Source organism: Heteronotia binoei, chromosome 4, assembly GCF_032191835.1.
Source record: "Heteronotia binoei isolate CCM8104 ecotype False Entrance Well chromosome 4, APGP_CSIRO_Hbin_v1, whole genome shotgun sequence".
In the NCBI taxonomy this organism is placed as follows: Eukaryota; Metazoa; Chordata; class Lepidosauria; order Squamata; family Gekkonidae; genus Heteronotia; species Heteronotia binoei.
In genome coordinates this window covers 103,359,991-103,376,177 of record NC_083226.1, presented here as the reverse complement: position 1 = coordinate 103,376,177, position 16,187 = coordinate 103,359,991, and the positions used below count along the sequence as shown (strand labels likewise).

At 38.6% G+C, this 16,187-nt stretch overlaps 1 protein-coding gene across 3 annotated transcripts in view; it reads left to right on the top strand.

Annotated features, from left to right (window-relative positions):
• Positions 1-852: 852 nt before the first annotated feature.
• Positions 853-16,187, top strand: part of APC (APC regulator of WNT signaling pathway) — a 113,057-nt gene continuing 97,722 nt past the window's right edge. Inside the window, exons 1-2 of one of the 3 annotated variants that reach the window (XM_060235601.1) lie at positions 853-1,294; positions 2,693-2,737. The gene's annotated coding sequence lies outside the window, so the exon portion shown is untranslated. Of the gene's footprint in view, positions 1,295-1,702; positions 1,988-2,692; positions 2,738-16,187 lie in introns of those variants that run through there. The other 2 variants (XM_060235604.1, XM_060235602.1) reach the window with 2 other exon arrangements.

The window sequence follows — 16,187 nt, the reverse complement described above, 5'->3', positions numbered from 1 at the left end:
AGGTTATACTCATTTTTTTAGTAGTATCTTTGAGCCTATTTAAAACTGTTTTGATTTTAAAAATAAAAAAGTAAAGGTAGTCCCCTAAGCAAGCACCAGTTTTTCCGACTCTGGGGCAATGTTGCTTTCACAACATTTTCACGGCAGACTTTTTACGGGGTGGTTTGCCATTGCCTTCCCTAGTCATCTACACTTCCACCACAGCAAGCTGGGTACTCATTTTACTGACCTTGGAAGAATGAGTCAACTTGGAGCTGGCTACCTGAACCCAGCTTCTGCGGGGATCAAACTCAGGTCGTGAGCAAAGCTTCTATTTCCGATCAAACATAAACCATACAAAACAATTCTCAATAAAGAAATAATTATGTGTTTTTATAGGTTTCATAACTAATAATTAGCAGGACTTGGCTAATTTAACTGCCAAAACCACAAAGAATTTAGGAAAGAAACTATCTATGTAGGGTAATAATTAGATTGACTGGATTCTGACCATCTCTCATAGCTACAGATTCTGCGCAGCAAGTATATATACCACACAATAGGATGCGGAATCTGCTCATTAACAGTTCCGTATCTGTGGCTCTTTTCCCTTTGTGCCCCGCCTCCTGCGTGCTTAATCTGAAACGCGGCAAAGGGAAAACTAAGTATGCAAATTCCAACCCTGGCTATCGAATGGCTTCATTGTCAAGCACTGGATCCATTCCGGTCCCTCCTCACTAGCAGCTGTTCTCCCAGCAGGTGTGAGAGACCGTGAATGAGAACGCCACATTGTTTCGCGCAGGCGCAGTTGACTTTTCTCGTATACCCCCCCCCCCGCCAGTGTAAGTAAACTGTCCGAGCTCGGTTGGAGCCGGGATTCCCTTCACTGCACATGCGCCTTAAGTATTCTCCAGGCAAGATGGCGGCGGAGAGACTATTCTGGGAGTCAGAGTGAGGGAAAGGGGGGCGGTGGCAGTAGCAGTTAGAATTGTGGAGAGGGAAAAGAGGCCCGGACGGGCCAGTGCTGCTTGAGGCAAGCGCGCGACTGGGCGGCAAAGGCCCCTAGCCTCTGTCCCGCTCAGGAATGAGGAGCTGGGGTGGTGGGATGACGGGGACCAGCCCCTCACCTTTCCGCCGCCTCCTGTGAGGAAGGGAGTGTGCCCCGCACGGCCTTCCGTACGCCCCGGATGTGTGGGCGGTTGCCTCCTAGCTTCCCCGTGGGGCCGAGTCCCCCGAGCATCGGCCCTGACGGAGGCAGCAGCAGAGTCCGGAGACCGGCGGCGCTGCAGACTGTGGCGAAGGAGCAGGAGGGCAGGTGAGTGTGTGCTGCGGCTTCATGACCGGCTTCGGCCCCTGGTCAGGCACACGCCCACTCCGCGGGCAGAGCGCAGCCGTCCAGGCGCTATTTCTATCAGGTAGCTTTTGTATCGAGAGTCTCGGAGCTCCAGGCTGAAGGGGCGTTCCCGTTCCAGAACCTCCCATCTTCTCGGGGCAGCGGACCCCATTGTCTGTCTGACTTTCTTAAATCCCGACTGCTCGGGGATTTTCATTTCAGGGAAGAGACACCGCAGACTCTCTGAATCAAATATTGCTGGTAAGCCTCGATCTAGAAAAATAATTGGTGGCCCTAAGGCTTCCTGTGCAGTTGCTGGGTTGGGATCTAACACTGGGAGGAAGGGGAGGGGCTATGGATGGGTTTAGGCTGCCGGGGTTGGTGGTTAATGCATTGCAACAGGGGAAACTGCATGGGTTCACTACTACTACTTATAAGGTTCACTACTTGTAGTAGTAGGCTGGAGCCAGGAGATGAGAGTCCCAAGCACAGAGTAAAATTCTGGTGTTTAAATGTTACGACTCAGAGCAGTACTGTTTATATGAAACAGCCTTCGGATTTGAATTGTGTTGTTTTGGAACTGGCAACTATAGATCCGCTACAGTGTATGCTGTCGAATCTTTATGGGCCAGGATCTTTACTCCACTTGCTTTACAGCGAGGTCCTTCTTTTACGGTTGGTAATTTATACCCTTTAATCTTTTCCCTACACTTAACACAGAACGTGGCAAAAATATTTTTCCCTTTCTGTTATAGTTCCTAACTATGGTGGAAGCCAGGAACTGTGTTAAAGCCTGTTCAAACGTTACAAGTGCTGCAAAGTGCCTCCACTGACAGCAGTGCTTCAGGGTCCGTAACATTCGCCAGCTGGTTGTTTGTTTAATGTGGACTAACTTAATTGTGTGGCTCACTTCTTCACCACATTTGCAGTTCTTACTGATAGTAAATGCTTATGTGAAGATATTGAGCCAACCAAAATAATAAGCAGTCTTACAAGTTATAACATAGACGCCAAGCAGAATCATTTTCCAGTTTGACAAAAAGGTAATATTTGAATAAACTTCAGTAATACTGAATAAAAATGGTGACTAGTTGCTGCATATTAATCGTGAGCTGAAAGAAATAGTTTGTGGCGGGTGACATAAATATCAACAATCTTTTCTTCCGAAGCAGTATTAGCTTATGCGAGGGAGTAAAGCATCTCCTTGCCAATATATATTACGATTATCTGATGGAATGAAGATGGTTGGTAGGTTGTTAATTGACTGGCATTTGGAGACAGGAAGTCAGGGCTGAATTCTGAATTTTGCCATACTTTTAATATATAAGAAGTCAGACTGTGCTGGTATTAATCCATCCATTACCATTTTTATCTGTTTAGATACCAAGCTGTATGGAGGCAAGGGGGGTGTAGCTTGGCTTCTTGGTGAGTGATCTTTACTGCTTTACCTTTATTGATCTTCTTTGAGACTAGAATTGTTGCAGAGATGGTATCTTGGTTGGCTTTTATTTCTATGTGATTCTTCTCTGTTTTATTTCATGGTGTGAATTGTGATAAACACCACTGAATCTGATAATGATTTGAATTTGCTGCTGCTAAAACTTCTACTAGCATGAGAGATTTTCAAAACTAGTAAGCCATGATGAGCCTGTTTGTTGAATGCAGGATCTGAGGCCTCTTGCCATAGCTAAAAATGAGATTTCTGTCCACTTTCTATCTGGGAAATGGGTCTTTGTGGAAACATTTGTGAGAATGATTGAGAGGGAGAATGAAGTTCTATGTTCTATTACAAAGAATTAATAATAGAAACTTAAGTTTGTTTTTATGTTATTGTCATGTTATTGTCACCCTTCACTTTGACATCAATAAGTGTCTCCTTGAGTGGCTGTTGATTATTTAAGGAAATTCTATGGTAGATCTTTTCAAGGTGGCTGTTAATGATGGTAACTATGCCAGCATAACTATGCCTGGCAACAGTGATCCATGCAACGGTCATCTCGAGATTGGACTACTACAATGCCCTCTACATGGGGCTGCCCTTGTCTTGAATCTGGAAACTGCAGTTGGTGCAAAATGCAGCAAGACCAGGTTGTTATTGGGGCTCTCTATATGGGAGCACATACAGCCAGGGCTGCGGGAGCTGCTCTGGCTGCCAATAGTATACTGGATTGGTACATTAAAACAATTTTATTGGTAACATATGGTAATCTATTTCTTGCATCTTTAATAACTTCTTTTATCTACCCCATATATTACTTTCTACCCACCCCTCCCCCTGTTACTTGACCCCCCCCCCCCCCGCCGGTGTTATTTACTTAAAATGCAAATATTTAAAGGTACCCTTAACTATTAAACAAAAATTTATATTCTTCTTTTTAAAACTTAATCATTATCAAAAATTGTCCAATGTCCTTTTATTTTCCACTCTTTTTCTACATATCTTCAAAACTTTTTCCACTGCGTCTTAAAAACTTCTAAATCATAGTCTCTTAATATTCTTGTTAATTTGTCCATTTCACTCCATGTCATAACTTTTATAATCCAATCCCATTTCTCTGGTATTTTTTCTTGCTTCCACAACTGCGCATGTAATGTCCTAGCAGCTGAAAGCAACTACCAAATTACAGTTCTATCTTCTTTTGGAAATTTTTCCATTTGTAATCCCAACAGAAAAGTCTCTGCAACTTTCTTGAATTCATATCCCAAGATCTTAGAAATTTCTTGCTGAATCCTCTGCCAATACTTTTTTGCTCTTTTACAAGTTCACCACATATGGTAGGAGGAACCTTCATGTTTTTTACATTTCCAACATCTATCTGGCATCTTATTGTTCATCTTTGCCCATTTTTAGGAGTCATATACCATCTATACATCATTTTAAAACAGTTCTCTTTAATACTATGACGCGTCGAAAGCTTCATAGAATTCTTCCACAAGTATTCCCAAGTTTCCATCTGTATTTCTTTAATTACATTAATTGCCCATTTAAGCATTTGAAATTTCACTACTTCATCCTTTGTAGACCATTTTAAAAGTAATTTATATATTTTTGAAATTAATTTTTCATTATCTCCAAGCAGAACTTTTTCTATTTCTGTTTGTTCTTTTCTTATTCCTTCAGTTTTGATATCATTATCCACCAAGCTCTTTATTTGTTGCATTTGGAACCAATCATATTTATTATTCAACTCTTCAGCAGTTTTCAATTCTATTTTGCCACTTTGTATTTTTAATAATTGATTATATGACAACCACTTTTCTTCACCTATCTCAGCCGTTATTTTTATTACTATCCATAATGGTCACTATCACTATCCATAACGTTATTTTTATTACTATCCACAACGGTCACATATTGCTATCCATAACGGTCTTCTCAAATCTCCATATTTCTTATATTTCATCCATGTATTTAGCAAATTATTTCTTATGTAATGGTGAGAGAAAAAACCGTCCATCTTTTTTCCATAATACAAATCGTGTGCCAGCCAAATTTATTTCCTTGACCTTCCAGCACTAAGAGTTTTGTGTTTAACAGCGTTATCCATTCTTTTATCCACACTAAACAAACTGCTTCCTGATGTAATTTTAAATTCGATAGTTAAAATCCACCTCTCTCTTTTGCACCTGTCAAAATTTTCATTTTGATCCTTGGTTTCTTCCCAGCCCACACAAATTCTGAATTTTTTCTTTGCCATTTATCAAATTGTTTACTATTTTTCACAATGGGAATAGTTTGAAACAAATACATTATTCTTGGTAGAATATTTATTTTAATTGCAGCTATTCTACCCAGCTGTGACAAATTAAGTTTATTCCATTTTAACATTTCATCCATTTTACGCCATAGCTTCTCATAATTATTTTTAAACAGATCAATATTCTTCGTTGTTATCTCCACACCCAATATTTTACCTTGGAGATGACTTCACAGCCTGTTAGTCTCTGCAATTCTTGTTGCTTATTTATTTGCATGTTTTTACGTAGAAGTTCTGATTTTTATTTATTAATACAAAGTCCCGCCAACTCCCCATATTCTTGTATTTTGGCTAACAACAAAGGTGTGACTTGTATGGGGTTTTCATTTATAAACATTATATCATCGGCAAATGCTCTATATTTGTAAGTACCGTATTTTTCGGTCCATTAGACGCTCCGGACCATTAGACATAGGTGCCTGGCTGGGAGACAAGCGGCGAGATCACTCCCTCCGCCCCCACCGCAAACCCAGCACTTCGCAGGGAGCGATCTCACCGCTTGTCTCCCAGCCAGGCACGCAGGCACAGGGAAAGCACGCCAATGCCTGCGTGCCTGGCTGGGAGACAAGTGGCGAGATCGCTCCCTGCGAAGTGCTGGGTTTGCGATGGGGGCGGAGGGAGCGATCTCGCCGCTTGTCTTCCAGCCAGGCACGCAGGCGCGGGGGAAGTACGCTGCCCCCTCCACAGCCGGCGCTCGCGAAGCGCTGGGTTTGCGGAGGGGGCGGGTGCTTCCTCCGTGCCTGTCTGCCTGGCTTCAGCTGATGCTTACAGCAAGCGCCAGGATCGCTCCCTCCACCCTCCGATCCCAGTGCTTGCTTTAAGCATCAGCTGAAGCCAGGCAGACAGGCACGGAGGAAGCACCCGCCCCCTCCGCAAACCCAGCGCTTCGCGAGCGCCGGCTGTGGAGGGGGCGGCGTACTTTCTCCATGCCTGCCTTCCTGGCTTCAGCTCTGATGCTTAAAACAAGTGCTGGGATCAGAGGGCGGAGGGAGCGATCCTGGCGCTTTCTGTAAGCGTCAGAGCTGGAGCCAGGCAGGCACGGGGGAAGCGCCGGGATCAGAGGCGGAGGAAGCGGATCGCCCCCCCCGAGGAAGGTACGTACTTTCGCTCCATAAGACGCACACACTTTCCCCCCACTTTTTTGGGGGGGGGGAGTGTGTCTTATGGTGCGAAAAATACGGTAAATCCTTTTATTTTTAATCCTTCTATTTCTTTTTCTTCTTGGATCTGCATCAGTAATATTTCAAGAGTCATTATGAACAACAATGGGGAAAGCGGACAGCCTTGTCTTGTACCTTTGATAATTATATCTTTTGTAAGATCTGCATTTATACATAGCCTTGCACGTTGTTCAGTGTATATTGCTTTTATCATTCTTATAAAGCTTTCTCCCAGCTCCATTTTCTCCATTACTGCAAACATAAAGTCCCAGTTTAAATTATCAAATGCTTTCTCTGCATCCACAAAGAATAATGCTACTTCCTTTTCTGGATGTCTTTCGTAATATTCTACAATATTTACAACAGTTCTGATATTGTCTCTTATTTGCCTTTTGGGAAGAAACCCCGTTTGATCTTCCTTTATAAAATTTATCAAATGTTGTTTAAGCCGTTCTGCCAAGATTCTTGTATATATTTTATAGTCATTATTTAATAGCGAAATTGGTCTGTAATTTTTTACATTCGTGACATCTCTATCTTAGGTATCAACGAAATAACAGCTTCCTTCCATGTGCTTGGTATTTTTCCTTTTATTCTTATCATGTTCATCAACGTCTGCAATTTCAGTATTAACTCATTTATTTATTTATTTATTTTATGATTTATATCCCGCTCTTCCCAGCAAGTGGCTCAGGGCGGCTTACAACTTTAAAGGTTTAAAAATATTTCACTGTATATCCATCTGGCCCAGGTGCTTTTCCATTTTTCATTGCATTAATTGCTGCTTCAATTTCTATTTTTTCAATTGGATCATTCAAAACTTTTGGCATATTTTCAGTTAAGGGTTCTATTTTTATCGTTTGTAAATACTCATCCATCTTTTCTTTATTTTAACACCTTTAAACAACTTGGCATAGTACTTAAAAATTCTCTTTTTACTCCCTCTTGGGTAACCACCTCTCTTCCATCTACCACAATTTTATTAATTTTATTTTCTCTCTTTTTCTTCAGTTGCCAAGCCAAATACTTTCCAGGTTTATTTGCTCCCTCAAAAGATTTCTGCTGCAGTCTTTTCAAATTCCATTCCAATTCTTTATTTAACAAATGTCTCATTTGCGTTTGTTATATTGTAATTTCCCTTATAATTTTCTTTTTCCCTGGCCTTTTTTCAACTCCCCTTCTTTTTTCTTTATTTCATTTTGAATGTCCAACAACTGTTTTTCTTTTGCTCTCTTACCTTTATTATTCATAGTAATCAATATTCCTCTCATTACTGCTTTATAGGCATCCCAGACCGTCTGAAATTCTATATCTTCTTTGTCATTCATTTGAAAGAAAGCTTTAGTTTCATTTTCTAGGTATGTCACTATTTCTTTATTCTGTAGCACATCTTCATTCAATCTCCATCTTCTCAACTTCTTGGACAATTTTGTAATCCACATTATTGGGTTATGGTCAGCCCCAATTTTGGGTAAAATCTCTATTTTCCTTGTTATAAGACCTATAGTGCCCCACAACAGGTCAATTCTGGAAAAAGTTTTATGTCTTGCTGAAAAAAAAGTATACTCCCGCACTTCAGGGTTAAATTTCCTCCATATGTCTTCCAAATTTTCTTGTTTGACCAATTCAAAAAAGACTTTGGCAATTTTCCTTCTTTGTTGTTATTTTTTTCTCCCAGACCTATCAAATGAGTTCTTATTTTTCCATTAAAATCTCCTGTTATCAAAACTTGGTCATAAGTCAGTTCATCAAGTTGTTGTATAATGTCTTTGAAAAAAGCATCCTTTGCACCATTAGGCGCATACAGTCGCAATAACTTTTTTTGCATTTAATATTATTTCTACTGCTACAAATCTTCCATCCTTATCTTTAAACACTAATTTTGGCTCCAATTCTTGTTTAATATAAAAAAAATCACTCCCCTTTTCTTCTGTTCAGCCAATGAAAAAAATTCTAACCCCAATTGTTTATTCCATAAAATTTGTAAGCCTTTTGTTTAATATGCACTTCTCGTAAACTAACTATATTACAATTTTGCTTCTTAATCCAATGAAATGTTGCCCTTCTTTTTGTGGTGAATTTAGTCCATTTACATTCCAAGACAATAATTTGTAATCCGTCATGGTGCAAATTTTTTATGCTCTGCATAAAATCTACACAGTTCCTGTGCATTTGTAATTGTGATTCTTTTCCCCTGAAGTTCATAGCTCAAACCTTCAGGTATTATCCATCTAAACCTCATTTCATTGTCCCGTAATTTTGTCAGTTTTTTATATGTTCTTCTATCATTTATCACTTGCCTTGGCAACGCCTTCATAATTCTTACTCTTCTGCCTCCCACTATCAATGTCTTTTCAAAGTTTTTATTCATGATCTTTCCCAACATTACTTTTGTCGTATATCTTATGACAACATCTCTTGGTAAATTATTTTTCTTGGCATAGAGTGAGTTCACTCTATACATATGGTCGTACATATTTTTAGTCTCTTCAGGATCTTCCTCTAAAAATTCTGCAATTTCATTATATATTCTTTCAGGTCACCATCTTCCTTTTCAGGTACTCCTCTCAGACGTATCTGAGTCTCCATCAATTTGCAGTCATGGATTGTTGCTTTTTCTTGCATTTTCAACAAGGTGGAATCATGTACTTTCATTCTCCCTTCTACCTCCTGCACTTTCTTAGAGGTTTCCTCTGTTTCCTTTCTGAGATCTTCCATATCTTTTTTAATCTCTTCTATAATTTCTTTTTTTGATGCAGTTATCTTTCTCATGCCTTTCATCATTCTGGCCTCCAATTGATCCTGCATTTTCTCCAATGAAGTAGCCCTTGTACGGGTTTGCTTATGTTCTGACATTTAAAAATACCAAAAACTTTGATCTCACCAATTTCAAATTTAACTATCAGATTCAAAAGATTAGAGGTTGCTTTTTATAACAAGCCTAATTTTGCCGTCCTCAGATCTTCCCAGGCTGAGATATTAATTTTTAGAATTTTTAAAACCTTCAAAATGGTGGTTGTGACTTTTTGCTTATCTCTGCAACTTTTTTCCCTTTTTCTTTTAAAGGCTTCTAAAGTCCATTCCAAACAATATGTCCAATAGTGTTTATCATCTTGTCATCTCAATTAATTCCAACACTTTTTAATGTCCCGAACACTTTAAAAACATTATTTTAATTTTGACCTCCAAGCAATGGCCGCCGATGTTTCTCAATGGTATTATAGTCCTAGAGTAGGCTTTTCATCCACTACTTTTTGCTTTACTTGCCACCAAATCTCGTTTTTACTGGTAAAGTGATCTCACGATGCTTGACGTACTTCCTGTATTGATTGTATATGCTGCAGGTCTGTGACGGTGGTCTTTTTTCAAAACCGCAAGTAGACCAAACAATGAATTCCTTTCTACTTTTTAGCACTGTCCTTTAAATTTACAAAGTCCAAATTTCACCTCTTCCTCCCTTCTTCTAAGCTTTCTAGATTTCAATTTCCCACCTTCTGAATTTATTCTGTTTAACTGTAAATAGTCCCGGAATGAAAGATAGTAATCTGTACCTTTTCTGCCAATGATACAGATCCACACCGGTCTTGTGTAGCTTTAGATGTTTAGCAAAGTCCAAGAAGGTTAGGATTCTGTCGAGCTTATGTCAAATAAATGACTCTGAGAACTTCTGCAGATGATGAAAATGCAACTATTCTCTGGAGACCCCTCAAAGCCTCAAAGGAGCACCCCTCGGGACTCCCTTTTAGCCAAGATAAATCTCCTCAAAGTTTCCTGTGCATATCTTGGACTAATCTCTAACTGAGAAAAGTAGGCAGTAGGCATTAATTTGCCTTCCACTACCCTGAACAGAAGTTCCAGCCTGCTCCCGTTAAGAGAAGCAGCTCAGCTCGGGATTTTCCTCTCCCAGAAGTCAGAATGCTGGATTTGTTTCAAGGTGCTGGTTATTACCTTCAAAGCCCAATGTGGCCGAGGACCTGTCTACCTTATGGACTGTCTCTTCCCACATGTTCCCCAGAGGATACTTAGATCTGGGATGCAGAATTTACTGTTAATCCCCAGGTAGAGGGAGGCGAGACTGAAGTCTGCTAGAGAGAGCCTTCTCAATTGTGGCCCCCCACTGGTGGAATCAACTTCCGGAAGAAGTAAGGGCCTTGGGGGACCTTGCTCAGTTCCGCAAGGCCTTTAAAAAAAAGCACTATTTCGACTTGCCTTCAGCTGAATAATAGCATAAGAGGACGCCCGACATTGCTGAACATACTGAAATCAATGATACTAGCACCAAATTTTTTAAAATTGTTTTAAACTATTTAATTGTTATTATTGACTTGGTTTAACTGTTAAACTCTAATGCTTATCTATTGTTTTATTGTTTCAGTTTGATTGTTGTGAGCTGCCCTGAGCCTGCTTCGGCGAGGAGGGCAGGGTGTAAATCCAATAAATAGTTATTATTTATTGGGAAGAAGTGTTTGGTCAACTGATCTAAATTTTGAGCTGCCATATGGTGGTGACCTTCCATGCACAGAAGGTAATAGGTAGACTTAGGAACAGACGTTCAAAACAGTATCTTAATTATGATATTACTAATAGCAGAAGCCTTATTGTCATCCTCAGCTGACTTTGAAATAATTCCATTTCAGTGAATTTACATATATAGTGGATTTGGAGTTTACTGTGTGTGGTGTTTAAATACTAAAAACTGAACCTAAAATAGGTAGCTTTGGATCAGGGGCATCCATTATTTTTTGGCCTGACAACCATACTGATATACAGAAACCGTTTGGTGGGAAGATGGAGTCTGCCCCCTTTTACAGGATCTTCTGTTTCAACATTGTTGAAAACTAAGTACGGCTTTGAACGGCTATCTCAAAGTTGGCAAATGCACATGCATGTAAACAATATTAAAACACCAAATAATAAGAACAATACTGAATTTAGGTGTGCTGGTAGTACTATAACATACTGCTATTCTGTTATAGAGTTTTACTAAGGGGCCCTGCCAAGTGTCCAGAGAGTCAGGAAATAGTAGTTCAGTAAAGCTCATAAGACTCCTTAGTATATTCTTACACTTGGGCATGTGCTTCCTCTTGAAATCCTGCTTCTATTTCCACTTTACAAAAGGCTCCATTACAGATGCAGATGTTCATCCCAAGGGAGTAACTGTCTTAACTGAACATTTTATTTTATGCTGGAAAGGTAATTATGATATGAAACTTGTGGAAATGTAGAAATATTCTTGATTTCTGTAAGTCAAGAACATAACTTGTCCTGGAAGCTTCACATGTCTTGCCTCTCCAATAGGTTATATTTACAGGAAACAAAAGATAAAAAACATTGTCTGCTATCTTGTATGCAGTCTTATTGACCAAATAAAAAAAGACTGAGGACCAAAAATATGAATAAAAATTAACTGTTTGGAATCAGTATAATTTAAACATATTCAGTATTCTTTAATAAATAACCTTAAGGAATAATTAATTTGTTTAGATTGTATGGACTCCAAAGTGTGGACTTGATTTTTATTTATTTTGCTCTTCAATCTTTTTGAGTTTGACTTGGTTTGTGTGCTGTGTGCAGATTTACTCCTCCCTTTGCACACAGAGTCCCATTTATGCACAAGTAACTCTTCAGAGTTACAGCTTTTTGGGGTGCTCTGTTGAATGTGAGAATTTTGGTGCTGTTGGATCAGTGGGCCCTTTTCTAGTCCTCAGGGCAGGGGCAAATGCTTGACCTTGCTACCTTATGGAGCCTGCCCTGGCAGTTTGTCATCCTACAGAACATACACTTAAGAGAGACTTATTTCCCCAAGAATTGTTTGACAATAAAATTTCATTGTCTGAATGTGGCACTTTATTTAAATTAACATTATTTTTCTGCTTTTATTACCCATGCTAAGAATTGACATTCTGTTAGACTTGTAAGATATTTGAATTAGTATGGATTTGGGGGTTTCCACAAACGTTTGGATGCCAGATCAAGTGACAGCTCTCTAATTAAATTCTAAATGTCATTGTTAGACCTTGAGAACTGGACTTGGTTCATGAAGCTTTTTCCAAAAAATGTTTCAAGTGCGATAAATTGAAAAGAGTGAATTGAATGGGAAAGGAGTCCTCATCCTCTTTAACCAATGGATTTGTGTACTGCTTTATTTGCATGAAAAAGTAGATTTCTGTACATGGCTGTCTTTATTCTTTTCTCATTTACTGGGGAACAAAACGGCTTGACTTAACTCTTAAATAGTGCTTACATTGGTTCACAAAGTATCCAGTAACCTTGCTAGCTTGATAAAAGTACAAAACAATAAAAAGTAGGGTTATTTTTATTTCTATGCTTGTGGAATATATGGTATTATAGTTTTTATTTTAATTTCTTTATATTGAAGTCACCCAAGATTTTATTGCTTCTATTGTTTAGCTGCAGTGGTTACCTATAATATGATTCTAAAGGAAAATATTCATTTTGCTATATGTTGAAACATATAGCAAAAGGAAAATACTCATTCTATATATAGCTTGTCTAAAATATAAGAAAGACTGGTTTTTCCTTTGGCTTTCAAAATTGTGTTCAGAGATTCTTTAATGACAAACTGACATAACACTTTTAATGTACTATTTTATTATAATGGTCAGGGCAGTTTCACTTAATCATTCACAGTTGCAAGCATAAGAAGAGTCAATGATACATCTGGTTCACCATCCTCACACAACAGGTCATAGAGATTGAGACTTTCCCCTGATGCTGCCTCCTGGTTCAGGGATTTGGAGGCTTATGCCCTTGAATGTGGAGGTTCCCCTCAGTCACCATGGCTGGTGAGAGCCAGTGTGGTGTAGTGCTTGAGAGTGGTGGATTTTAATCTGGAGAACTGGGTTCAATTCTGCTCTCCTCCACATGAAGCCAGCTGGGTGACCTTGGGTCAGTCACAGCTCTCAAAGCTCTCTCAGCCCCTCCCCCCATCTAGCTCATCACCTAGTGGTGTGTAATGCTAAAATAGAGCTTAATGTTGCCAGACAATCTTTGGATCTCCTGGCTATACTACACAAGATGCCATACAGTAATTAATTAACCCTTGCTAATAGCCATTGATAGACTTGTCTTCCATTAATCTATCTAATCCTCTTTTAAAGCTGTTCATTCCTATGGCCATCAGTTCATCCTCTGGCAGCAAATTCCACTTTTTCATCACTCTGTGTAAAGTAGTATTTCCTCTTGTCTGTCTTGAACCTACTGCTCATCAATTTAATTGGATGCCCTTGAGTATTTGGGGACAGGGAGAAAAACTTACCTTTGTCAACTCTCTCCATCTCATGCATAATTTTATAAACCTTTGTCATGTCCCCACTTAGCTGTCTTTCTTCTAAAGTGAAATGTCCCAGACTCTTCAGCCTTTCCTCATAATCATCTTGGTTGCCCTCCTTTGTTCTTTTTCCAGCTCTGTGATGTCCTTTTGAAGATACGTGGACCAGAACTGTACACAGTATTCCAAATGAGGTCGCACCATAGATCTATACAGGGGCATTACAATATTGGCTGTTTTATTCTCAATCCTTTTCCTAATAATCCCCAACATAGTTTGCCTTTTTCACCACTACCCTGGACTGACACTTCCATTGAGCTACCCACTAAGACCCCAAGATCTTTTTCCCTCAGCCAGTTCAGACCCCATTAGCCTATACTTGAAATTGGGATTTTTTTGTCCCAATGTACATCACCTTACACTTAACCAACACTGAACATTTGCTACACATTTGCCCACTTACTCAGTCTGTGGATGTAGTCTTGGGGCTCTTCACAGTTAGTCTTGGTTTTCACCATCCTGAATGATCTTGTCATCTGCAGACTTGCTACTGTGCTACTCACATGTAGTTCCACATCATTGATGAATAAATTAAATAGTACCAGCCCCATTATCAATCCCTGTGGGACCCCACTGCTTATTTCTCTCCACTATGAGAATTGTCCATTGATTTTTACTCTTTGCTTCCTGTCATTTAACCAGTATTTAATCCATAAGAGAACCTGACTACTTATCCTATGATTGCTATGTTTACTCAGGAGTTTTTGGTGAGATACCTTGTCAAAACTCTTTTGAAAGTCCAGGGATATAATGCCCACTGGGTCACCATTTTCCACATGCTTGTTCACTTTCTCAAAGAACTCCAAAAGGTTAGTGAGGCAGCAGGCTTTGCTTCAGCAGGCTTTGCCTCTCTATGTGCCTAGCAATTCTAACTTGGAGCAGAAGTTATATCTGCTTATATGTGTTGACTTGATTTGGTTCTAGTATCTTTCTTCAGTGGACTATTTGAGTAATGCAGTATTTGCCTATATCCGTGAAAATATGGCAGCTCTGTCTCGAACTGCTTAGCACATAAGAAATAGAACTGCTATTTGGCTAAGAGTAAGCTCATACTTTTAAATTTATATTGTTTCATTGTCCTGTATCTACAAAGTTTAATTGAAATTCCTTAGACGTATGTGATTCCTGGAGATCATTTGGTCAAAAAGCTACAAATGTAAAGACAGTATCTGCCGTGGATGAAGGTAATTAGTCATGTTGAAGAAAACATCTGGCAGTTCTCAAGATGATCATTTTTGATCTGAATGAGGAAAGCTAGAAACTGATTACGGGGGTTCACTTGGCCTTTTCTGTTTATTTTAGAAACCCTTGACTTTTGTTCACATGAAGTTCCTTTGTCAATTTTTGTTTCACATTGTTTTGAAGTGTATGTTCAACATGTGGTAATTGGATAACAGGTCAGTCTTTCCTTTTTATGAAGTATTTTAGACTAGGTGCTGCATAGTACATGGATATATTCCAGACCAGTGTTGTTCTTTATATTAGAAAAAATCTTGTGACAAATAAAAGCCATAGTATGTGATCTTGGGCAGTAAATTAAAAGATATACTTGGTCATTGTGAAGATCACAATATATAATTTTATACACAATAGTTTGAGTTGTGATTTATGTGTTCAGGTTAGGAACTTAATGGGTTCATGGAATTTAGAAGGGACAGACAATATGTCAACCTTTAAAGCAGATCTTGGCAATTTAGTCTTCAGGGTTTATGTATTTTAATGACCAATTTTCTAGCTATTTTTAAAGATGCAGAATTTTTGAAAAATTTGATAGACTTATCTTCTTTGGGGGTGAAAAAAAACTGCTCTCCTTTTTCCTGAGAAAATTCAGTGTTTTTCCCATCACCTCCCAAGTTTTAACAATATGAATGCATAATTTATAATGTAGAATATAAAATTGTATTATTTAGCACAAAATTTAAAAACATTGCCTAGCTTTTCTGCAGACAAAATCACAGATATATTATCAAGAAGCTCAGTGTAATTGAGTATTGGGGTAAGTATAGAAGGCAGCTCTTTTAAGAAATTAATTCATCTACCATCAGAAATTATTTAATCTACCAGCCATTTAAGAAATTAATTCATTTACCACCAATAAATGAACATACAATGACAAAAATTTAGGCCCGTGCATTTTATGTCATATAAACATTCTGATATGAAATGATAAATGAGTTTTGAGAATGACTGAGAGACACAAAATCAAATCATTTGTAAAAACACTAGGTTACTGTAATAAGATTTCCAGGTGCTGTGATTTGTTTATCCTTGCTTCATAATAGAATTCTGAGCATGAATGCTACAGTTGTTGTGGCATGGTGATTGAGAATACTAGTATTTCTGAAAATTGTAGTAATAACTATAGTTCTCATATCTTTTTAATTCAGGCTCCTATAATTTAAATAATGATCAGAATCTTAAGTACTGTGTTTGCCATGTACTCATGGGGCTGTAACATTTTGTTTTTCTGAGACCTCTTATACGTAACACCTGTAATGATGCTCCTTTTTATCATTTGAGTTTTTTTTAAAAAAAAATTTTAAGCTTTTTAAAATTTCACACTTTTGTGCAAACCTTGTTCAGGTTTGTACAAAAATCTATCTTGT